Source organism: Balaenoptera ricei, chromosome 15 (genome assembly GCF_028023285.1).
Source record: "Balaenoptera ricei isolate mBalRic1 chromosome 15, mBalRic1.hap2, whole genome shotgun sequence".
NCBI classification, from domain to species: Eukaryota; Metazoa; Chordata; class Mammalia; order Artiodactyla; family Balaenopteridae; genus Balaenoptera; species Balaenoptera ricei.
In genome coordinates, this window is record NC_082653.1 from 7,502,723 (window position 1) to 7,528,607 (window position 25,885).

Below are 25,885 nucleotides of genomic sequence, written 5' to 3' on the forward strand. Positions count from 1 at the left end.
AAAGACATGAATTTGCCCTTGTTCACACAGTGTGGAAGTGGGAAAACCTGGATTCAAACTTGGACAGGACTACCAAAGCATCTATGCTCTCACTAATGGGATGCAGAAGACCTAGCAAGGTTAGAAGATTGATGGATGCTATGTGACTTTAAGGAAAAGAGAGAAGCAGGACAAAAATATTTTTTACTGAGCCCTTACTATGTACTAGGCATTGTGCAAGGGGCTTCTGGTGTGATGTTACTACTGCACAAAATTACTATTACAAGCTTAGGAGGGAAGAATTTTTGTGTCCATGTTTAATACATGAGGAAACTACAGCTGAGAAATGCTAAGAAACTTGACCAAATCACATAGCTAATCAGCATTAGATGTTGAACAAAACCCAGGCCTGTCTGATTCCAAGGCTCATCTCTCACTAGTGCGTGGGGTCGGCAGCCTCTAAAATAGTCCCCAGGCATCTCCCATCTCCTGGTCTTCACATCCTTGTGTAATTCTCTTGTCTCCAGTGCGGACTGGACCTGCTGATTCACTTCTAACAAATACAGCATGGAAAAAGTTATGGGATGCCACTGCAAAAACCAGCTTCCTGAAAGACGGTGACTTCCATCCCTCTCTGAGCCCTGTCTCTGAGGAAAACAAGTTTCCATAGTGTGGGTAGCCCTATGAAGAGGTTCACATGGCTGGAATGGATGACTCCAGCTAACAGACAAAAGAGAACTTGGGACCTGCCAAGAGCCACAAGAGTCAGCTTGGTGATGAATTTTCAAAGACCTGCCAAGTATGTGGACTTGGAAGCACATCCTCTCCTAGTCCAGCCTTGAGAAATCTGTAGCCCCAACTGACACCTTGATTACTGCCTTATGAGGCACTGAAGGAGAGACAGCCAGCAAAGCTGTGCCTAGATTCCTGACCCAGAGAAACTGTGTAATAATGCCCGTTTGTTGTGTTAAGCTTCTATATTTCAACATGCAGTGATAGAGAGCTAATACAAGTGGGGTGGGTAGGTGAAGAATAGACAGGCAATGTATTCTAGAAGGTGTCTATCCTTTCTATTGGAAGCTCTGTATTAAATCCCTTCTGGAGCAAGACCAGCTTTAAATGACTAAAATACCCAGTAATGAAATGAATACATAAATATTGTATATTCATTTGGGTTCACTAGTTTCTACTAGAATTATTATACCCTTGGAGGAGTTAAGGTTTGGGATCAGTCACTTTAATCAATTCTATATGTTAGCTGAACTTAGCCTCAGAGAATAGAAGTTCCGAATTTTGGAGAGATGTCAAAAAGTGGGAAATTTAAAGTTAATAAACTGATTTGAAGTACTACAAGATAGATTCTATGATGTGTAACTAATGCTTAATATTTACTGAGCAAATTTACCGTAAATAACTTACAATTCGCTCAATACCAGGCCAGATGTAAACTATTCAAAAATTAAAATTATATTTGATTCACTGCCCATTTGTTTATTTTATTTTATCTTTAAATTTATGATGGTAGTCCTGTCCTGCTTTGCAACTGCAGTGTCTCTATGAGCTGGATCCCAAACTAGTCAGACTTTTCACATGATCAAGACAAATTTGCTGTGAACTTCAGAGAGAAAGTGACAAATAATAAGCCAGCTAACCAAGAATATCTTTCAGGTGATGTCAAGGAAGTAATCGAGATCTACTTCTAAAAGAATAAGAAATTAATATGCTACTATTTGGAGTGTTATCTTAATAAAAGGAAGGCAAACCTTGGTGTCGGTATAAAAATATTGATCTTGTGGATTGCTCAACCCAGTGCCTCTCAAGACTCTTATCTGAATCATATAGTCATGTGGAATTCTAGGTAATCACGTCTAAGAACATTTTGTGTATTTTTGTAGATATATAAAGGATCCCCAGACAATGAGATCGGCCCCCTTGACCTCTCTGAGATTAAATTGGGGATGGGGCAGACGGGGCTTTCCTTTGAGACATTCATCACTCAGGGGAAATATAAAGGCTCTTCTAGAGAAACCATGGACTTGAGAAGTGGTGAACATGCCAGATTAAAAATATTAGGTGAAGGCCTGCCTTCGAAAACTACAGAAGTTCTAAGATACAGACGGTTTGCAGCCCCCAACACTGTCAGTATCACTTTCATTTATCTTTCCGGCCAACCTCCATTTTCCCTTTCAAATCAAAAGCTAAAGTAAGACACACGTTTAGGGGAAAGTTGTCAAAATTCATTTTATGGAAATGTGCTACTCACAGGTATCCTTTGATCAGCAGCAGCATCTTTTGAAATTGAAGTTGGATAGATTATATGGTGATCTGCCTCTTCTCTCCTTCAGAGTTCGACTAGAAATAAATTGGAAATGCACATGAAAATACAAACTCCTTTTTGGTTTGAGCTTCCCTGATATTGGTTTCACCCCATCTTCGAACAAGAAATGTCACAAAGCTCTTGGCAAATGTGGCTCCTAGAATCTTCTTTAGGAAGTATGGACATGCTTAGTTATAACAAACTGTATTCATAAATTGATCCTACAGAGTGTGCAATTAAACTAAAAACGTTGGGTCTCTGGGACTTATGAACTCTAGGACAAACTCACGCCAAACATCTAAAGAATGACATAGCTATCTTTGGGTTTTGCGTGTTCAGATCTACCAGTTAGCAATTTGGGAGGTTCAAATGACAGGAGTATAAGTCAAACTAGATTAAGCAAAAGTAAAAATGAAATAATTGAAAAAGGCTAGGAGGGTGGGGCTCCCATTCAGTGTGGGTAGATAATTCAAACACTTTTATCAGAAGTTTATCTCACATTTTCTTATTCTCACTCCCTCTCTCCCCATCTTTAATTCTCCTTTCTGTTCTGTTGTATTTGCTTTCAAGCCAGTTCCTTCTATCTTATGGCTACTAATGCTCCAGACTTACACCCTCACAGCTCTAAGTCTAATACAATGGGCATGTTTTTTTCTTAGTAGCTTCTGCAAACACCGTGAAATTTAGACTCACTGGATCAGACTGAGTTACTTGTCCATCCCTGAACCAAATGTTGTAGGTCTGGATTAGAACATGCTGATTGGCCAGTCTTGGTCATGGACCCACCCCTTGAGATTGAGGAGAGAGTACTAGAGTCAGTCACACCTGGAGCACATGGAGTGGGACTGGGGACAGGGGGGCCTACAAGAAAAAACTGAAGGGATGCTCTAGAATAGGAAATAGAATGTGAGCAGGAAAAAGCGACAGATGTCCATGACCTGCCCACCAACCAAAACTTCCATTAAGCAGTGTGCATTTTTTGATAAAGCCAAAGTATTTTTTAATAATGTTTTATTGGAGTATAATTGTTTTACAATGTTGTGTTAGTTTCTGCTGTATAATAAAGTGAATCAGCTATATGTAGACATATATCCCCTCCCTCCTGGACCTCCCTCCCATCCCTCCCCCCCATTCTGCCCATCTAGGTCACCACAGAGCACTGAGTTGAGCTCCCTGTGCTATACTGCAGGTTCCCACTAGCTAGCTATTTTACACATGGTAGTCTGTCATACAGAGTGAAGAAAGTCAGAAGGAGAAAAACAAATATTGTATATTAACGCATGTATGTGAAATCTAGGAAAATAGTACAGATGAACCTATTTCCAGGGCAGGAATAGAGACCCAGATGTAGAGGACAGACGTGTGGACACGGTGGCGGGGGGTGGGGAAGGGGAGGGTGGGATGAATTGGGAGATTAGGTTTGACATAAATACACTACCATGTGTAAGATAAAGCCAACGTATTTTAAACTCCCCATTAGGTTTAAAAATTTTGTGATGCCCTCCCATTTATTAAAAGGGATGACAACTCCAAATTAAATAAAAATAATTGGTGGACATGTATCACAGATGGCAAATTCTATTCTAAGTCTAGCCTGGCATGATTTCTATTGCAAACATACAGGATGCCAAAAATTGGACAAACCACTTAATCTGATTCCTATCGTCCATCTGATTGGCAGTGAAAAACAATTTGACCAAAATCTGTGATGTGCTTGAGGAACCATTCTGTGAAAAAAAGGGTCAAATGAATTTTCTGAAACTGCAGGTATGCAGCACAGCCATGGTGTGTATATTGAACACATAAATTTCTTTTCCAGAAATACTCTTCTATAATCTCTAGCACTTGGCATCAAGATACCTTGCCCTGATGGCACAGGGGACATGCAGGTTTGCTCAGAGCTCAAAGACAATTCACATTCTGAAGGAAAACCTCCACGGCATAACAAATCTGCTTTGAAACACAGTAGACAATTAATTTGATGTATTTGGGGGCTTCTAAGCTGAATAACTGGTCCGGTCTCTAAAATGAACGCTAAAAAGGCCATTGGCAAAGGACGGTAACAAGTTCTGCCATGTCTTCTTGGTCATGTCTATAATTTAACAACCATCTGTGGACACAATTACAACTGTAAATGAACAGATGGCCCTGTCCATGTACAGAGAAAGGAGTGATTCATACCAAAAAACAATCATAAAATAATTGGATGCAAAAGCATTAACTTCAAAAAAGTTAATATACATCATCTTTTTCAAATTTTAAATCCATTTTGCTGCATATCATTATTTATTGAGTACCACAACTGAACCCCTAGCAATTAATAAGACAAACACTCAGAATAAACCAATGACCAAATAAATAACACATAACTTCAGACAGTGATAAGTGCTTTGCAGAAAAATGCACAGGTTAGTGTGAAAGAGAGGGAGTGTGTGTGGATGTGGGTGCTGGCGTGGGGAGAGATTCCCCGATGCAGGGCTGGTGGGTAGGGACAGCTTTCCAAAGGGATGACTAGGATGAAAGGCAGGAGCAACCCAGGAGAAGGTTTGGAAAGTCATTTTGAGGAGAGGAAAGAGTAAATACCAAGGCCCTGGGGGGAGAGGGGGATGTTGAGGGAAATAAATGAGTTTTATTTCTTTAACTGCCTTTATTTTGAAATAAGAAGAAACATTTTTAATGGATTTTTTTTTTTTTTTTACCTAGAGCTTTAAAATGAGTTTTGTCCCCTTCTGCACACATATGCAGGTCACATTGGTCAGTCTGTAAGTGGTTTCATTTCTGCGTCAGAATGTAAACTCCTTGAGCTCAGGGATTCTTCTTTCTTGTTTGGTAACTACCATATTCCCAGACCTCAGAAGTGCTTAGCACCCAGTAGGCGTTCATGTATCTATTAGATTTTTGGTATCAAATATTGCAAAGTGGTTAAAAAACCAAAACCTTGTTTTTCGGTGCATGTTCGAGACTGCTTAACAAAGGGGAAAAAAAGAGAGAAAAAAAGCCAGTGCTGTAAGCTTTGTTTAGTCACACATTGCAGGGTTTTAGATCCCATTTCTGATGCCCACCATAGCACTGAAGTTGATTACAGATGAGCGAAAAAGGCCACATGTGCACTTGATACAAATCCCCAATGATATAACTTTCCTACCCTTGAGCATTCACCACAAAAAAATGGCTTCTGTTTTTAAAGCACTTTTCACTATTTGATATCTCACAATGAATTCATTCAACAGATATTTCAGTGGCTTCTATGTGCTGGGCTTTTCTAAGGTCTAAATATATAACAGTTAACAAAACAGTGAAAAAGAATCCCCAAGGAGTTTACATTCTGACACAAGAATGGAATCACTTGCAGACTGGCAAATGTGGGGAGCAGCCAGAGCAGATGCAGCCTGTCTATGTGTAGCTTTTCAATTGCCCTGGGTACCCCATGGGGACCCCCACTGCCACTGCCACCCATCCCTGTGGCTGAGCTGGGGAGAAGGAATAACTCTCGCTCGCTATGTCTCTTCCTTTAATACCTAGACTTACATCACCCCAAAAAACTAACATGAACAAGTGATGCTTTGAGGTCTTAGGTTGGGTTCTCTGGAGATCTGGGGGAAAGTGATTAAAAAAGTGTTCCTGCAAAAAACCTAGTAGAGGAGTGAGGAAGCTGAATTGGGAATGAAGGAGTCAAGAATGAGGTGATATCAAGCAAAGTCCCATGGAAGGGAAACTTCGCTCAATCCTGCAAGGTAATCTGGACTCAGTGCAGGTCCCACCTGAGTCGGGGCAAAGAGGACAAGGCAGCCTGACCTCAGTGCCATCAGCCATGGGTTGAGGTTGGCCCCGTGGGGTTCCAGCTCTCCCCGTATTCAGACAGAACAGGTTCTTGGTGATGGCAAGTGGTGAGCAGGAAGATGGTTAAGAGATCCAAGGGGTTATGTGCACAAGACAGATAGCATCTCATTCAGCAGTGGTTCTCAAAGTGTGGTCCCAGACCAACAACCTCTAATATCACCTGTTAGAAATGCAAATTCTAAGCATCCAGCCCAGACCTACAGAATCAGAAACTTTGGGAGTGGGGAACAGCCACTGTAATAACCAGACTCCAAGTGACTGAGGCATGGCTCCAGTTTAAGAGCTACCAAGCTACAGGAATGTTTACGTTCATCAGGCTCTCCTTGCCCTTGAACCAAACTTAGCCCCAGCAGGGTGTGGGGAGACCAAGCAGAATTATGCCAAAATGAACCTGAACAACATGTGCCGCTCCAGCTTCCAGGCAAGCCCATCTCTCCAAGTCAACCCTGTCTCTAATTTAGTACCTTTTTACCTGGCTGTTTCTAATGCAAAGAGTAGTCAGAAGATCATAATGGGGACTCCATTTCCCCTCTCAATGAAAACAGCAATTCTGTGAGTACCGATCCATCATTCCTGCCCATTATAATGAAATACTGTGTCTGAGTCCAATGCCAGAAATTAGAATGGTGATTCTTTAAGAAATAATGGAACAACCTCTATCCCCCTTCATAAATAGCTCTGGAGGTCAGAGTTTAAAATATATCATCAGTTGAAAATACAGGAAGAAAGTTTCCATTCCCTTGAAATGTCTGACATCCATACAGATATTTTTACTCTTTGTAATGAAAACCACATTGTAAAGCAGATTAACCTAAGAATTAATTGTAAGGACTTATCTTCAGACAACTTGGGTTTGAATCATGTCCCACACTTACCAGCTGTGGGATCTTGGGTTACGTAACCTCTTCAGACCTCATTTTCCTTACATAAGAGGAAAATGGGAAGGCCTACTATTAGAGTTGTTAGAAAAACATGGGAGATGATATTTAACAGCTAACACCTAGATCATGGTAAATATTCCAAACATATTTGTTGTCATTATTATTACTATTATTATTAATATTGTCATTTGCCAGGTAAATTATAGTTACCTTCACACATGTAACACGTATTAATATTTGTTCCCTGGAAGTTGATGAAATGGGGATTCTGAGTCTTTTAACAGTGATCACTAAGATACTTGACTTAAAGTGTTTTGTACCCTTTCCTACAATCAACATGGTGTAGAAAAAAAGAGAAAATTTTTGCAGCAGATCAATTCCTAAGTAATTATCAATACTTTCCTTTCAATAATCTGGGCTTATTTTGTGGGGTTGTGCTCCCCAAAGCTTTACAATTTTAGAAAGCAAGACCTCTAAACTCTTCTCATGAAAAGAAACCAGAAGAGCAAGCGTCTGCCCTTGGTCGACTCAGGTGGAGGAAGTCATTGACAAAAGGCGCCGCATTTAATGTCCAACTCAAAACGGGGTTAACTCCTTCCCCCCAGATGAGTTCTGAGTCCTCAAGGAGGTAGAAACGGGGATAAACTGAGCACACTACATTTGTTAAACACTGGAAGGATTCTTAAGTTTAGTCCAGATGTCATCTGGTAATGAAGGAAAAAGGCTCATTTTGACTTTTTCCTACTGGAGGCAGCGGGAAACAGGGACTGGGTCTTTGAGCGGCATCCTCGCGTTAGCTTACATTACGCTCTGGTCCCAGTGGGTTTCTCTATTAATGGGTTGGCTATTATCCAGGCTTTGATCTATGCTGGACGTCCCACTGTTTTTCAGAATAAGAAGCCTCCCTGGCTTTATTACAGTCCAGCCTTTCCATAATGCATTTCATATGATTTCACCATCCACATCTCTACCCATATTGTAGTTTCATAGAGAAGTGATTTTCCTTCTCTAAAAATAAGGCGCCGCGCTTAGAATTACACTTTTAAGATGACAGTAATCCAGTAATCACTTCTGGGAACAGAAATTTGTAGGACAACATAATATAATAATTATTAGACACTTAGATATGGGGATGATGAGAGGAAATGCAAATTTCATTATTCCTGATAGTTCAGTTCCAATGAAAGTTAACATAAATTAAAGGTGAGTCTGAAAGGAAAGCAATTTGGGTCTTTTATCTCAGATCAAGTTTTTCTCCAGTAGGAAAGAAAAAATTATGCAAAACTTCAAAAATTATGAAAATCTTATTTAATATATATTGCATCAAAGTTCCTTTTCCCTCCCCTCTTCACTTAAAAAATAAAAATAACCCAGATGAATGATTCTCCCATATTATAAAATATAAATGACTTCAAAGAAGGCAGTTATTTTCTCTTTTTCCCCACTTCCACCTCTATTTTATGTAAGCTAGTGTTCATCATAAGGTGCTTTTTTTTAAATCTCTTTGAGGAAGAAAAAAAGGTAAGTCTTTTCTTTATTATTATACTTGTTTCTATTCTTTTTTTCCCCCTCTTCTTTATAACACCCAGCAGTTTTCTTTGCCTGGAGGAGGTGGGACTGCTAAATGCCCATGAGCATTTGGTATCCGTTAAGTTGCATGTATTTATCAGTTTGAGAAAGCACAGGCATCACCGGAGATTAAAAGTTTCACTTCAAGAAATTCCTTTTATTTAAACTGCTGAGAGACAGACTGAGACAGAGAGAGAGACAGAGAGGGAACTAAGTATAAAATATATTCGACTAAGATACAATGCAATGTTTTATGTGACAGTAAAATTATATCCTGGGCCGCTTCCCTGAGGACAGTTCACTTAGAAATAGTGTTGCAAAGTCAGTCAGTAGGAAAAATATTTCCATCTTCATTTGAAAGATTAGCACCTTGTTCCTTTTTGCTACCAAATTGAAAATAAAACGAGTTTCCTTGGTTTGCATAAGGCATGAAGGAGGAGAAATGTGATTTTATGTGCTGTATTCTACTGGCACTAGCTGCGTCTCTAATGTCAAATCAGCTCCTTCCACTGGGCTAAAAATGACCAATATTGTTTACATGGTAGGTTTTCTATTTGTGATACACTCTGACCTGGTTAGACTCAGGCTTATGACATCTCAAGACTAACAGTGTTATCAGGTTCTGGTGTGTATGTGTTTGCACAGCAAAATGCATAAGCCAGTGCATAAGCAAAAACATCTCCATGTAGGATGGTGTGCATTACATAACACATTTTTGATCCTTCCCACATCTGTGTCTTTTTGTGTTACTGATAAATATGAAGGTTAAACAAAATATTGGAAAACAGATTTTAAAATCAAGATATAAGAATGTATCAATGAAAAGACTGGAAAAGCTAGGCACAGGGAGAAAAATGGTATACGAAGGCATTGAAACATTCAGTCTCTAACTATGTGTAATCATGCTTACTGCATGGGATTGTTGTCAAGTCTAAAAATACAGCATTTGGGTGAGTTGCTGATATGAAAATAACTAGCATAGGGCCTGTTACAAAGTAGATGCTTGGATTAATTTGTACTCCTTCAGCTGCAAATGACAGAAACCTAATTGAACAAGATTCAAGTAACTGAAAAGTACATGGGGTACTTTTGGGTACAGTTGGATACAAGAATCCAAATATTTCTCCATCTCTTGACTCTGTTTTTTCTCTGTGAGGGCTTCATTCTTAGACAGATTGTCTTAATTTGGTGTTACGTTGCTCACCAGCAGCTGTAGCCTTGTATTTCGTGGGGTTAGCAAAGCGTATTTGAAGGTGGGGAGTAAAGATAGGTGGGGACATTACCTCTCCCTATAATTCCATAAAGAGTCTGGAGGTTAATTCTCATTGGATCAGAAGCATCATTTGTTAAATCAAACCAATCATGGTGACTCTTATTGGCCAAGTATCATCCCATGACAACTTCCTGAACTGGGGACTGACTGCTCTCCTAAAACACAATGAAAAAAGGATAAAAAAAGAGAGGCTGCCTCAAAAGAAAACCGGACCACTATGATCAAAAGAAAGGGGATGAATACAAGACAGGGCTCCACTACACAACATCTGCTGAACTGGGCCAAGTGGCATGATAGTGGTAAGTAGAACATCTGAAGTAGAGAGAAGGACAATTGCAAACCCTGGGGGGGGTCAAGAATTGGCAGTATATATGCAAGAGGTGGATAGAGCAGATTGAGGTGGTCTGTTTGGGAAAACAATGAGAGATTAGGTTGATTAGTTGTATGGGGAGAGAGAGAGCTAATTAGTGTGGACACATAAAAGTGAGATTGTGGAGTCTGGATTTGACACAATTAACTCTAGGGAGCATCTATATATTTTAGCCATGGCTTCAGGTGAAAGGGAGAGGCAGGACTGAAAATGTAGGTTGTGTTTGAGAAGAGTCCTCAGCAGTGAGGAAACTATTGCAGTTAAGCTTGTGTGGGCAAATGATGGGTGAAGAAATTTTAAAAGGATGGTAGGAGGGCCCACGACAAAGAATCAGGAGGGTGTGGTTATTGGTGTAAAGGAGACTTGGCCAGATTTGGTCCTGAGATATATTTAATGTTTTAAAAGGATGGTAGGAGGGCCCACGACAAAAAATCAGGAGGGTGTGGTTATTGGTGTAAAGGAGACTTGGCCAGATTTGGTCCTGAGATATATTTAATGTGGGATCTGGCACCCCAAGCCTCCCCAGATGTCTGTCACTCTACAATAGATTCAAAATCCAGATAGTTCCCTTGAGACCTTTGTGTATCACTGGTCCAAAAATATACAAAAGAGAAACTTCACTATAGCCAACGCTGAGAATGACATTTGCATTCCTCTTTATCAACCTCCATTCTCTCTGTTTATGGAAATTGCTGGGTATTTAAGGCTTTGTTGTCATCATTTGAGAAGGCAAGATTGGATATGGAACATTTATTTCGAACACTTATGACACTCTTAGAAATTATGATTTAAAAATTCTACTGAAGCTTTTCAATGGCTCAATTTTTAATTCAATGGCTCATATTTTTTAAATGTCTAAATGTTTTAGATAGCTATTTAGCTATAGAAATGTACTTGTTCTCTGTTTGAGCCAAGGTAGGAATGACAAGCCTTAAAAACATTATAGTGGGATTAATTTCAGTGCTTCACCTAAATTCTCGACGTGTTTTGCAAGAGCTGTTGCGCAAAATTCTACTCCTAAAGGATACAGATACTTTACGATCATAGAGCTCTGGGGTCAAATGCTAGATTAATTCAAACATAAAATTGTCTCTAGAACTTTGCAAATAAGAATATCCAATTGAGGAACATGGTCTGCAGCATTTCCTAAATTTATTCGTCTCCAGAATCCTTGAGTTCTACAGAGCATCTGGTGTAAGCAGTGTTCCACAGAACACATCTTGGGAAACACTCTTCTGGAATACTGTCACTTCCATGTGTGACAATGAATATGAAAATTACATTGAATTTAAGCATTTAGAAAATATTATTTTATAAGGAGTCTTTGAGCAAGTAAAACCAAGAAAATCTTGGACTAGTCTAAGGTCACAATTTTTTTAATGTTATAATGGTGCAGTGGATCTAAATTTTCTGTCTTTAATGAAGTCACCTCTAAGCTAGTTAGATATATGGCAAATGTCTAGGCAAACTAGAGTTTCAATGTTTGACTCTGGGGTACACAGCTGAATATACAGTAATTGTAACTGAACATTGGAGAGGAGACATACGTCTTCAAAATTTTCTTAAAACAAAAATAATCCCAACAGGGAATTATTTTTCTAGTGAAAAGAAAGCAGAGCAATGCTTTTCCATCCATTTCACATTATTTCACACTGTTTCCTTCCTTACAATATACATGTGTTTAGGGAGGGGATTTGACAAATTATGACTTGGGACTGAACATGATTGATGGGTCATTTCAGATAATATGACAAGTTCCTCTTGGTTCCTTCTCACCCCAGACTAAGAAACTTTGTTGTGATTTTTCTCTAACTGAAAAATGGCGTTCCACCAAGGATCAGTTTGTAAGTCAACACGCACGGATTGAAGAGTGGCTCTCTGGCATGTAACCTCGTTATCCCATTGGTTTTTTTAATCTTATTCTCCAACTCATAAGTCAGATTCAGTGGTAACCCTCAGAGGCCATATGGTAAGACATTTCATGAGGGGAAAGCATAAAATACTTCTTTCTATCCATAGAAATATTATCTCTTTTGCTGGCAGTTACATGGGTCAGATTGAGATCAGCCATATGATCTTCTGGGAATCAAGCCGTTCTTCAAAAAAATAGGTGTCTTTTATGCATAATTGTCTGCTTCAGAGGCTGATGAATTATGGTTTGGAAAAGCTGGGAAGAGACAGAACAAAGCTGGTACGCAGAACCAGAAATGAAATGAGAATTGGGTATGAATACGGGCAAGGGTTAGGATGACCTAGGAATGAGAAGTCATGCTGACACAATCCAAAACACCTTTCTGGACTTGCTAAGTATATAAAATTTAGATCTCAGCCTTTGTACAGGCAAAGGAGTATGTTATAATAAATAATTATCGTTTTAGCTACCTTATAAACACTATAATATTTAGTTGAGATTTTCAAAGTTTTCACTGTATTTGTATTTATTTAAATTTTAAAATAAGTGTTAGTGTACTATTAATTGGAAATAAAGAAGGATCATGATCTCCTCTCCAAGCATGAGGAGTTAAGCAGTGCAGTTACTCCAGGATTAACAGCATAATAACCTGCATGTTTTCCTTCTAGTTGATATGTCATAGTGTAGCAACCATTGCTAGCTGCCAATCTGATGTTCATTTCTATCCTTTTTTAAAATGAATGGGGGGATTCCCTGGTGGTCCAGTGGTTAAGACTCGGTGCTTTCACTGCTGTGGGTCCGGGTTCAAACCCTGGTGAGGGAACTAACATATTACAAGCCACACAACACGGACAAAAATTAATTAATTAATTAATTAAAATTAAAAAACTAAAACTAACAGAACTCCAGTTTTGTTTAAGTGTGCATTGCATTCATCTACACACACACACACACACACAAAGATTTCTTTATCTTTTTTTGATGTGCCCACATATCACAATTCTGTCCCATGAAATGTAGACAGAAGCTCCTATGAATGACAACTTTTCCCAAACAAAAAGGCAGATCTCATTTTGTCTTGTTCTTTTCTCTCTTCCTGATTCATGGAAGACTCTTGAGGCTCTGAACTGGCATTAGAAGTATTAGTATGAACAGATAATTTCACATATACATATGTAAAAACAATTTGTGCCCATATCATGTTCAGTATATATAAGTACAAACAGAAATGGTTGATTCCATGGCTAGGACAGAGAAAATATAAGGTGATTTTTGAACATCCTTCTGTGCCAAGATGTAAAAAAGTGTTTAAAACAACTGATGAGATAGATAAACAACAAGGACCTGCTGTATAGCATGGGGAACTACTGATATATTCAATATCTTGTAATAACTATAACGGAAAAGAATGTGAAAAATATATATATGTATAACTGAAACACTCTGCTGTACACCTGAAACTAACACAACATTGTAAATCAACAATACTTCAGTTAAAAAAAACTGATGAGAACTTGCCAAAAGGACATAAGAAATAGCTTGACGCCAATTCTGAAAATTTTTGAGCATTGCAATAAGTAATGACAGCAGTTGATTTTAGCATATGGAATAAAAATGAACCAACACATCTATACTAGTACAAATACATACATATATATGTATACATACATGCACATATATATATATATATGCACATTCATGAAGGAGGAAGGAAGGTTTTTTGATTTTTGCTTTTTGTTTGTTATTTTCCAATAGAATACTCACCTCACTAATAAATGTTGAAGTAATGAGAGAGTTATACATTCACTATTTTGCAAGGACTATAACAGTAATTGATTCAGGCAAAAATCAGCAGTGGAGGTTAAATTCTTGCTATGGACAATTTAAAGCATCTTCCCATAGATTACTTAGTAATTACGAATGGAGGGGGAGGTAATTTCATAGTGCAGAAATCTGCCAGACACTAACTAGAAGTGAGCAAATGTAAACTAATCAAAAAGCAAATTAACATCAGGTACCTCCTGTTGTAATACGTTGAGAAGGACATGTTACTTGCTAAAAATGCACTACCTGAATCCCACCACAAGAATCAGAAAAATCCAAATTAAGGGAACTCTACAAAACAACTGATCTGTACTCCTCAACATTCCCAGTTTCAAGAAAAACAAAGAAAGGCTGAGAAATTGTTATCAGTTCAAGGAAACTGAAGAGACTCAACGGCTAAAGAAAATATATGACCCCAGATTAGATCCTGGAGCTAGAAAAAATAGTGCATCTAGAAAGCTATAGAAAAATATAATACACAACTTTGTGCTTTGAGACATTATCTTAAATATTTAAATATGGAGTGTATGTTAGATAATGGAATTCAAACAGTGGTAAATTTCCTGAATTCGATAAATGTACTTAGATTTGTGTAAGAGAATGTCCTCTTATTTAGCAAATACAAGCTGATGACATAGGTCTAGATCATGGTGTCTGCAAATTACTCACAAATGGTTCAGCAAAAATCAAAAATGAGAGAGAGAGAGAGAGAAGGAGAGAGAGAGACTAACAATTGGTGAATATAGGTGAAGGGTATATGATAATTTGTTGGACTGATCTTTAAAATATAACTGAGAAAAAACATTTTGCAAATTTGATGAACAGGATATTCAGAAGCATATCCTGGCTTCTGAATATAATATAATAAAACCATAAAATGGTTTTATTATAGATGGAGAAAGAATTTTAAAACAATGAACTATCTAAAGAAAACAAGAAAAAGGAATTAAAATAATGGCTGATTAGTGCATTAGATAAAGAAACATGACATATAAATTTAAGAAATGCTTGCAAAACAATCATTAAAGAATTTCTCTTTCTGGTCAAAAAAGAGCAATGGAGAAATCAAAGGAACTTAAATTCGAAGTAAAATTGAACATATAAGGTCTTACAAAATTTATTGAAAAATATAATACACAGCTTTGTGCTAATAAATTTGAACATAGTGATTTCAATCATTAATAAGATAATACAAATTACCAAAATTCACACAGATTTATTAAAACTTGATTTTGGAAAGTTAACAAATTGTTTTCTTTCAGGTACTACTCACTGAGTTTTTACACACACACATCCACACATGATTTGCACATATATACACACACACACAATAATTCTGGGCCTACATGAGTTTATTTTTTTTGTTTCAATTTATTATTCCCCAAAATATTGATCCCCATCATATGTGCTATCCCATAATTTTTAAAAAAGATTCTCCACTCACACTTAAACATAATTCTTATATAAAACCTGACAAAGGTAAAATAAAAGTGCTATTCTTATATAAAACCTGACAAAGATAAAATAAAAGTGCATCTGTATTTATGAGTGAGTTGGAAAATCCTAATAAAAACTTGGCAGATAATATTTAGTAGTATATTAGAAGATAATAAACCATCATCAAAAGGACTACTTTAAAGGAATAAAGAATGGTTTATTATTAAAAATAAGTAAATTTTATTTCGTATAAATTACATCTCAATAAAGCTGATTATTTTTAAAGTGTGATATAATCTAATATTTACAAGGTATATAATCAAATCAAATATGTATATGTACAATAAAGTTATGGACATTAATTTGGCATGGACAAATAGACTACATGAAATATAACAAAATATCTGGTGATAGATTTATGGGTGCTGTTTTTTTCTGTGTGCTTGTTTTTTGTATTTTCCAAGTTGCCTGCCAACAATATAAGACAATATCATAATACCATGAAGAAAAATGCATGTACCACTGTTTAGATCCTCAATAGGAATTAAACAATCAAAAACATGTGGTTTACAAGAGAAAAGAGCCAACAATTTTAGTAATTTTGTTTCTGAAGCACTTAGTATGTAAGTTTCTTTGGGAATGCTTGTTAAGCCCTGGAAATATTACCCTACCATCATCAGCTGCAAGACCATAAAATGAAGTAGCAATCTCAAAACTGTCTCCAAATCTTGACTTATACATTGCTTTTGATTTAGTTATTTTTAATCCTCCACACTCTCTTTTAGAAGTAAAATTAGTCAGTTGATTGCAAGCTGATTTAAATAGAAAAATATAATGTAAGTGATTTTTTTTTCCCCAAAAGCTCCCCAATTATTTTTGGAATGGGTAAATAACATGATGAATTTTCAAATAAATTTTTCTGTCTTTTACCAAAAAAATGCATTTTCTTAATAAATTTTGGAGTACACTATTCATCCTGAAACAAGTCCTACAAAATTTGACAGTTTAATTTCATAATCTTATTTTGTAATGAAATTGACATCCTCTCCATTTAAATCTATAGACATTTTATACCAGATACCAATTCTGACGACTAATTAACATGGGGAAATGATTTTGTTCTCTTTGAGAACCATATTTTATTGACTTAGTGTAATTAATGCATTTCTATTGAAATCTCTAGAGTAGATGTATGAACAGCATCAATGTGCTTTTTTCCTTCATTATGATTAATAGAAAAAGAGGTAAATTTTAGTATTATGAAATTACTTTTTAAATATTTCTGGAATACAAATATGAAGAACTTATTTGGAAATTTACTGAATTGGAATTAATTAGTACTCTGATTTCATTCCTAATGTGCTGCTGCTCAATTGTTTGAAAATAAATGAAGAGAAGAGAAACTGAGCTTTTAAGACTGGCTAATTAACATGCTGGGCCATTTCATTAGCATTCAGATGTTTTATATAGATTGACAAAGCTCCTGTGATTTCATAACCTACTGGAAGATTGGGAATTAGATAACCACCCTGGCAAAGAGGCCAGAGCAGTGTCTGAATGTGCAAGATTCTGAGGGTCCTAGGGCACTGTGGTTCCTGGGTGCTGACTATTTCACAGGTAAGGCAGATGTCAGTTACCTGAAGGTAGTCACAGGACAGATGGTGGCCCTTTCTTGAGGCAAATAAAAACCATTGTAGGTGCTTTGTGGTGAAAAAGTGAAGGGAGTTCTGGTTAGTGTCTTCTTAAAAGGATAACCTGGAAAGAAATGACTGGGCTCATCCCACATACAATTAGATACTGTCCATAGGAAACACACACAACACACACACACACACACACACACAGTCAGTTGGCAGCCACGACAGTCTCTCTGTCACTCACTGCTTGGCACTGGCTGAGTCAACTTCAGCCCTCACCTTCATCCCATATACATATGGCAAATACACAAGACGTGATTCCAGCTCATCTTCTATTCCTTTTTCTCTTCTTTGCTCCTCTTCCTCTTCCTCCTCCTCCTCTCCCCACAAATCTCCCACCACAAAGAAACTATCTTACCTCTCTGCTCCTCCACTATGTGATCTCTGATTCATCTAGCTCTAACCATGTCTCATTCAAAACAGGACTTAATAATCACTGAAGCATTATCTCTTCCATGTAATCTCTTTGGGAGACAGCACGCTTGTTCTTAAAGTGGGGTCAATTTTCAGTATGGTATTTTGTGTTTGTGTGAAAAGAGGACATGGGAAAAAATTAATTACTTAGAGCTATTTCATGAACCAGAGGAGAAAATGTCTAATTATGTAATGGTTAATATTCCTCAAATAGGTCATCAAATAGGATCTCTTCCTAAAATCCAATCTATTGATTTTCTTCCTGCAGTGATATTTAGCCAAGTATACTGTGTGCCAAGCACTAGGGTCACAATGATAAACAAACAAGCAAATAAACAAAAGGTCTCTGACTTCCTAGGACCTGCAATATAGTTGGGAATGTGGTCAGCAAATTAGTAAGTAGCACCAGAAGAATCACACATTGTGCTAAGTACAAAGAAGAAAGCAAACAGGGTGGTAAGCCAGAGGATAAAAGGTAGACCCTTTATGTAGGATTTCTTCTCTGAAGAGATGACATTTTAACCTGAGACTTAGGATGAGATGAAGCTCACCAAACAAAAGCCAGGGGAAGGCTTTCTTTAAGAGGGAACAGCAGGTAAAGAGGCTGTGAGATAGCAGAGTACTTGGTATGTCCAAGGAACTGGCAGAAAGCAGGTGAGATTCAGAGTGGGTAACAAGCAGCAAAGGACTGTGAGATGAGTTTGCAAAGAAGTCCAGCCAGCTGCTACAGAGTCTTGTCGGACACAAGAAGGTGTTAATCTTCATTCTACACACAATGGTTATCCAGGCAATTTATTTACATATTTAATACTTGTATTTTTTCTAAAATATAATGCATACACAGAAAGGTACACAAAGCATCAATGCAGAGATTAATTAATTATTATGAGGTATGCCATTGTTAAAAACAAGTGCAAGGCAAGAAATAAACCTTTCCAGCACCCCAGGACCCCCACCCACCCCTTGTCACTCCAAACTGCCTTCCCCTCCCTCCATGGGTAACTGTTATTTTGACTTTTGTAGTACTCATTTTCTTACTTTTCTTTGTACTTTTCCCACCTAAGTATGAACTGATAAACACTATAGCTCAGCTTTCCAGGTTCTTTGTTATCAATTTGTGTCTGGCTTCTTTTGGTAAGTATTATTGATACAAGTTCAACATAGTTTGGGAATCCATCCATGTTGTTACATGAAGCTGTAACTTACTCATTTTTATGGCTCTATAGTGTTCCATTGCATGCCTATCCCTTCATTTAATGTTTGTATTCATTCTACTGTGGGTGCACCTTGGGTTGTTTTTTTGGGTCTATTGTGAACATTGCTGATATGAATATCATTGTCCGTGTCTCCGTTGCATGCATACACTCATTCTTGATGGTCTGCCTCTAGGAATAGAACTGTGGCACATCTTCAACTTTAACAGTCAATGCTTCTTCTTTTCAAAGTCATTCTACCAATTAAAACTTGTGCTCACAGTGTGAGCTAAGTGCCCCACAGCCTCACCACCAACTGGTGTTGTTATTCTTTTCAATTTTAGCTTTTACGTGAGTGCTTTCACTTTTAAAAGGATTATTATGGATGTTCTGTAATGGAAAAAGTAAAACAGATATACAAGGCAGATTCTGAAGATGGAACTAACAGGATTTACCAATAGACTGAATATAGAGAGTTAAGAAAAGAGAAATATCAAGTATGACTTTCTTGTTTCTGGCTTTAATAATTGGGTGATGATGGTGCTACTTTCTGAGACAGAAAAGACTGGAAACCTTGGAACCAAATAGAGTTCGAGGAGGGAATCATCAGTTCATTTGGACATGTTATATGTGAAATACCCATTAGATTTCCACTTGATGCCAAATGGGTGTTTCAACATATGGGTCTGGAACTCAGAGCAGAGGTCACCAGGAGATACACATTTTTACTATTTGGGGAATGATATTATTTGTGGAGAAATATAGATAAGCAAGACAGTCCAAAACTCAGCCTTGAGAATTCTAACATTTTAGAGATGTTCTGGAAAGAGAAAAGACAGAAAGAAGCAGCAAGTTAGGAAGTAAGCAAAGGCAAAGATGTAGTGTTAAAAAAAAAAAGAAAGAATTTCAGAGAAAGATTAGTATACTGCACCAAATGTTGTCAATGTGTTAAAAAAAAATACTGTCCTATTTATTTATGGATTTATGATTTATGTCCTAAGGATTTGTCTACACAGAGGTGGTTGATTGGGAGAAGATTGGTCTTAGTGCCCTAGTAGGAAGGTAAGCAGGATTGTAATCCTGCTTGAAAAAAAACTTCAGAAAATGGAGACACTCTATAAAATGTTTTCAAGTTGTCTGAATAGAAAGGGGAGCAGAAAAATGGGTCAGATGCTAAAGGAAGGAGAAGGGTGAAGGCAAGTTTTTATAAAGATGAAAATTACTAGAGCAGTTCATGTCCTTGTAATGACTTAGTAGTGACAGATAAATTGAAGATGCAGAAAAAAAAAGAAGAAAAAATAAAGGAGCAACATCATGGTGAAGGGCAGAGGTGATGCAGGTCCAGAGCAAAAATGGAAGAACTGCCTTTGAGAAAAGCAAGGGCACATCTTTTCCTGTGCCTGCTTAAACAGGATGAGAATTGATGCAGACCGCAGGTAGATGTGGGAGAGGATCATAGAGAATGTTCCTGAGGGCTTACATTTTCTGAATAAAGTGAGTTTTTCAGGTGGTAGAGAGGAGATAGTGACTATAAGGTTCATGAAAAAGGAAAAAAAAAGAAAGAAAGAAAGAAAAGAAGAACTTTCCCTTACCGGGAAAGTATAGTCGGATTGAAAGCTGTGACCCTATGTATTGTATAAGCATGATTTAAAATAGAGACCGGTCACAAAGGTTGATTTTCTCTAGCAATGTCCAGTGATTAATGTGTTTGTAGGAATGTCGCTAGCTAGGTTAGCTGCAAGTTACAGAAAAGCTTATGCACGGTAGGTTAAACAAATAGGGAATTCTTTTTTCTCTTACATAATAAGAAGACTGGAGATAATGTAGTTGCTGGTATTGATTCAGCTCCTGCTAAATAATGTCATCAGGGATGCAGGCTGTTTCTTTCTTCGCTGCCATGCTCAGCATGTTGGCTTTTATCCTCATTACATCAGCAATCATAGCAAGAAAAAGAAGAAAGGGTCTTCACCAGCCTCAGTAATTTTCTTTCAGGAAAACAAAGGATTTCCAAGAAACATCCTCTAGACTTCTACTCACATGTCAGTGGCTAGACCTGTGGCATGTGGTCAAGGGAGCCTAGCTGCCAGGAAACTGGAAAGAGTGAGTATCTAGCCATACACTGTTACCCTGAATGAAACCACGGTTCTGTTAGTTAGGAAGAATGGGAGAATGTATACATGTTACTTGAAGAACTATGCCTGCCACACTTGAAGATGGTAGACGTTTGAGTTCAACCACATTGGAGAATGCTACATTAATTTAATAGAGGAAGAAAGAGAGAAAGGATTGATGATATCTTCGAGAGAGAGATATTATCTGTGCTAAAAGAATAAAACTGGCTACCACGAAGGGTACTGAAAATAAAAATAAAACATATTCTGGCTTTTAAGAGCAATTTGCAAAGAAAAATTTAAAGAATTTTTACTTAATGCCTCTACTTTTGACAAAAATTTATTTACTTGCACTTGTGATTTCTAGTATTTGCTTGTTTTTAAACAATAAATCTCCCAGAACATATTTTTATCTAAAACAAAATAATGATCAATCCAGCCAATTACAGAGGTAGGATAATTTTTAAATGCATTCCTTCTTAAATATTAAAATATTTGTCACCATGCTGTGATTTGTTTTAATTAGTCAGAATGAAACATGGTACTTATCTGTCTCCAAATTGCCACTTTCCTTTTGGTGACTTGGACTGTTTTTATGACTAAGGGTGGAGTTTTGCATATCAAATAACAGTAAAGTTCTAAACTCCATCTAGACTAAAACAATACTACCCGTAGACAAGAAAAGTGTTTAATTAAAAAATAATTTAAAAAAAGAATAGCACTTGATTGTGCTATTCTACTATATTGATCGACTGGAACAGTTAATTATTTAGAACCATCCAAAAGAGGCATATATTCTTACCTGTGTCATTCACAACAATGGCATCACCTAAGCAAACTCTGAGATGCTCTTCAATATCCTGTGAGTCTATTTCTGGTTGACCTATTATGATGATGACTATTTCATGTATAATTTGCTGCTAAAGTGGTTTTCAGCAACAGAAGCTCACATGCAAATTGTTCCCCCTCAGAGCTTGATTGCAGGGTAATAGAAACCCAGTCAGATACACACAAAAAAAGTGGTGAAGAAATTCTAAGTTTTAGATAAATGATGATAGTTTGTTATCTTTAGTACCCACATTCCAAAAGGGTAGCTATGACTGCCCTAGAAGAATAAATCCATCTTGCCACAGCCTGGACCTACAGTTGGTGTAATAATAATAGTGATAATGATGAAAGCTAATATGTATCAAGAGTTTGCTCTGTGCCAGGTACTTTATTAGGGGCGTTACGTGCCTTGTCTCATCCAATCCTCACTACAATCTTTTAAGGTTCATATGAGAATCATCCCTATTCTACAGAGGGAGCTGCGGCTGGTATACATTTAGTAACATTCCTAAAATGACATAACTTCAACGAGATAAAGATAAGATTAGAAGTCAGCCGATCAGATTTTAGAACCTAGGGTTTCAGTCATAATTTTGTCCCCACTCCTCAATGTACAGGAAAAAGTCACACCTCAGGATCATTTTCCTAATTGACATATGTCAGAAAATATATTAATTGGGGTTCACTCAACTCCAAACCCCAATTCCCAAACTCCCAATTATCCAACCAGAAGAGAATTAAAAACTTCCTGAATGACTCATTTGTCTACATTGATAAAGTCAGCCAGTAATTGTCAGATTCCTATTTCTCTGCAATCTGAGAAATACATTCTCAGGAGAAATTTGTTCAAGGAAGAGAGAAAACAACAACGACAACAAAAATCTTGCTGAACCTTAACTTTACATAGATTTATAAATTTAACATATGCAGCATCTCATCACAGAATTAACAATTCCAAGGGGAAAATGCTAGAATTCCAAGTTATTTGCAACTTCTTGATAATCATATCCTCCTTTTAATTTTTCCAACTTCTCTATTTGTATTTCTGTGGGTGCTGTGCAGTTTCTCCCTCTAAGGGGAAAGGACCCAAAAATAATATCACAGAGCTCCCACATAGTCATAAAGTGATAAGTGCCACTAGTAAATCTTAGCGCTTACTTCATAATTGGATTGAACGGCCAAATGTAAGGCAGGCATATATTTCAATAGTTCTTCAATCCTTTGGTCATTTATTTCCAAATTGGATACGCCATTTACATTTAGACTAGGCACCCATTTTCATTTTTCTTCAAGTGCTGTTAACGCAACAGCCCATATAATATAGTAACTTTCATTTTTTGACTTTTCCTGAAGATCAATCTTTACATGTTAGGGAGAAACTTGCCAAAACCTACTGCATTCTAAACTATTATCCAAGATCTCATGATAAACCACACAAGCTGAAATTCAGCTTGTTATTTATCTTAACAATGTTGTGATATAAGTATGGCAGTATGAAATACACAGAAAGCCCCAATGTAAATAGCGCCATTTTTAAGAAAGATAGTAATCCAGTCCTGACCTAGTTCACCAATTTGTATTCAGTCTGAAACAGCCAAATCATATCAATGAATTTTTTAAAACCAGAGAACACAGTACCCTCCATTATGAAAAACACTCTCACTTTGCTAATTGCCAAACATCAGTGAACTTGCCATTTAGTAGAATATCTATTATGTAGATTCGTAAATGGCAAATTGAGTACCACACAACGAAACACAAACAAGGTAATTTAAATTACAAGTTATATGTGTATAAACAAACACGATTTTTGTTTATTCAAAGTTTCTTAAGTGTTTTAGAAAGGTGGTGGACTTGGTGCCCTCAAGCAGCCACACATACGTCATATTAAAAAGGACAGTCTGTTCTTCTGTAATACCTGCTTCTGCGATGTATATTAGCTCATGTGCAAATAGTAAATAAAGGATGATGTCAGCATAACATTCATAGCATGGTTGCAACTTAAACCAAAGCAACTGCACAGGGCAAGTTGCAGAGGGGTACGAAATGATGCCCATTCAATGCACTTGATTGACCTTGGGGGTCTGTCTTGGAAATGATTTTTGCATGATTCTTTCCACTCTTTATGCATTTCTTTATCTATGAATTTAACTTTGCAGCTTCAATCCACCTTAGACTCTTTTTTAATGAGATTTCTTTGCTTTTTTGAAAGATACAAAATCCTATACTTACTATAATATTTCTTTATTAAGAAGTAACATCTTTGTGCTCATATTTGGTTTTTCTAGGATTAGCATTGTTTTTACTGTTGTTCTGATTACATACTTGCATGGTTTGAGTGCTTTGCCTAACCTTATTTTCCCCATAAGTTCCATTATTTTTACCAAGTAATTCTTCGAAGTTTTTTGGGAGCAACAGAGCAGTATCTATGAACAATATGTATTGCATATAGATCATATAAAGACTCTCATGAGATATTTGTCTTCCCTTTAATTCAAGAATGTGAGCACCTTTCATAATAATTAGTTTATCTTAGCACTGTAAAGTATGTAATTTCCCTTTTTATATTAGATTTCTGTGAGAAACCGGGGCTTACCCTCCTAGCAAGTGCATGGGATTTGATAATAGGCATTTTTGAATTAAACTCATTACTGACTCCATTTCCTTTGTGTTGATGATAGTGGGTGTTGTTATTTCACCTTTTGTCTTGTATTCCTTTTATAATCCTGCTGCTTTACATATATCCTTCTAAGCTGCCACTAATATTTTCTAAAGAATTGAGAGAGGTTTTATGCATACATACACACACATATTTATATATACACACTCACATATACATACACACACATGCAAATAGATATACTCTGTATTTAAAATTACTTGGTTATTTAAATGGATTTTGAATGTAAGTAGTGAGTAGAAGGAGTCATTTGGAATTAAACAGAAAAGACCAATTGATTACCTGCCTCTTTGCAACTTTTCCACTGTTGTTTTGGAATTGTGAAAAGAATGTCTCTATCACCCCACCAGGATGCCATTTGTCACACTGGAATAGAACCAACATTTCCTACAAGGTATTCTGGATTCATTAAGAAGTTAGTGCATTCTCTCAAAGTCCCTAACTTACACCCAGCATGTATTAACAAACTGAGGAAATCTGAGTCAGCAAGTCTTAAACTTGATATATATACAAACAAGAGTGAAGAACTGGAGGCACAGAGTGTTCTGGCTGTAAAAAGTAAGATATTACCAAGACATATGGTAAAAGAGCTGAAGGAACTTACAGCGTCTCAGTTACACAAAAGCCCCAAATGCAAACCAGACAAAGTTTGGGTCACTTTGATTAACATGGGATAAGACTGTCAATTTCACATATTTCACCCATTCATTGAACAACTATTTAGTGCATGCTGTACTAATGTATGCGTTACTCGATTGTGCTTCACCTAGACTCTCTTTTCCAGGAGCTGCACCAATCCCCCACGTGCTATGTGTTTGGGCTGTTTACTCCCTCCAAAGGCAGCTCAACTAGTGCAATTTCTGGCATCTTTCCACCCTCAATTCTTTTTGCCCCAGAGTAGGTACAGGGACATCTGAGCGGTAAATTTAGGCAGAGTAATTTTTTATGTTCAACTCATTTGCACCCTTCCTCTGGGGAGCAAACTGCATGCCCTAAGGGAGAAGCCTTGTGCTCTGCTTTTCCAGAGGCAGCTCTGCCCACTGGGGGTGGGAGAAGGGGGAATCCTGATCTAATAGAGTGTTACCTGCAACAGGCAGGGTTTAACCTATGCAGCTTTAGAAATCAGAATCAATAAATCTTCATTACTAAACTTAGTAACTTAATTAACCTTCTTAACTCAAGCCAAGTCCTCCAACCTGGGCTCAGTAGGAATCAATGATATTTTGACCTCCATCTACACTGCATCATTTCATCAGTTTATTCTCAATTTGTTCCTAACCTAGATGGACAAGGGTGTGCTCTTTCTTCCACATTAGCCAGAAATGTGGGCCACATTAGCTTTTAATTCACTTCATAAAAAATTTATAATGGGACTTCCCCGGTGGCACAGTGGTTAAGAATCTGCCTGCCAATGCAGGGAACACGGGTTCAATCCCTGGTCCAGGAAGATGCCACATGCTGTGGAGCAACTAAGCCCGTGCGCCACAACTACTGAGCCTGCGCTCTAGAGCCTGTGAGCCACAACTACTGAGCCCGTGTGCCACAACTGCTGAAGCCCGC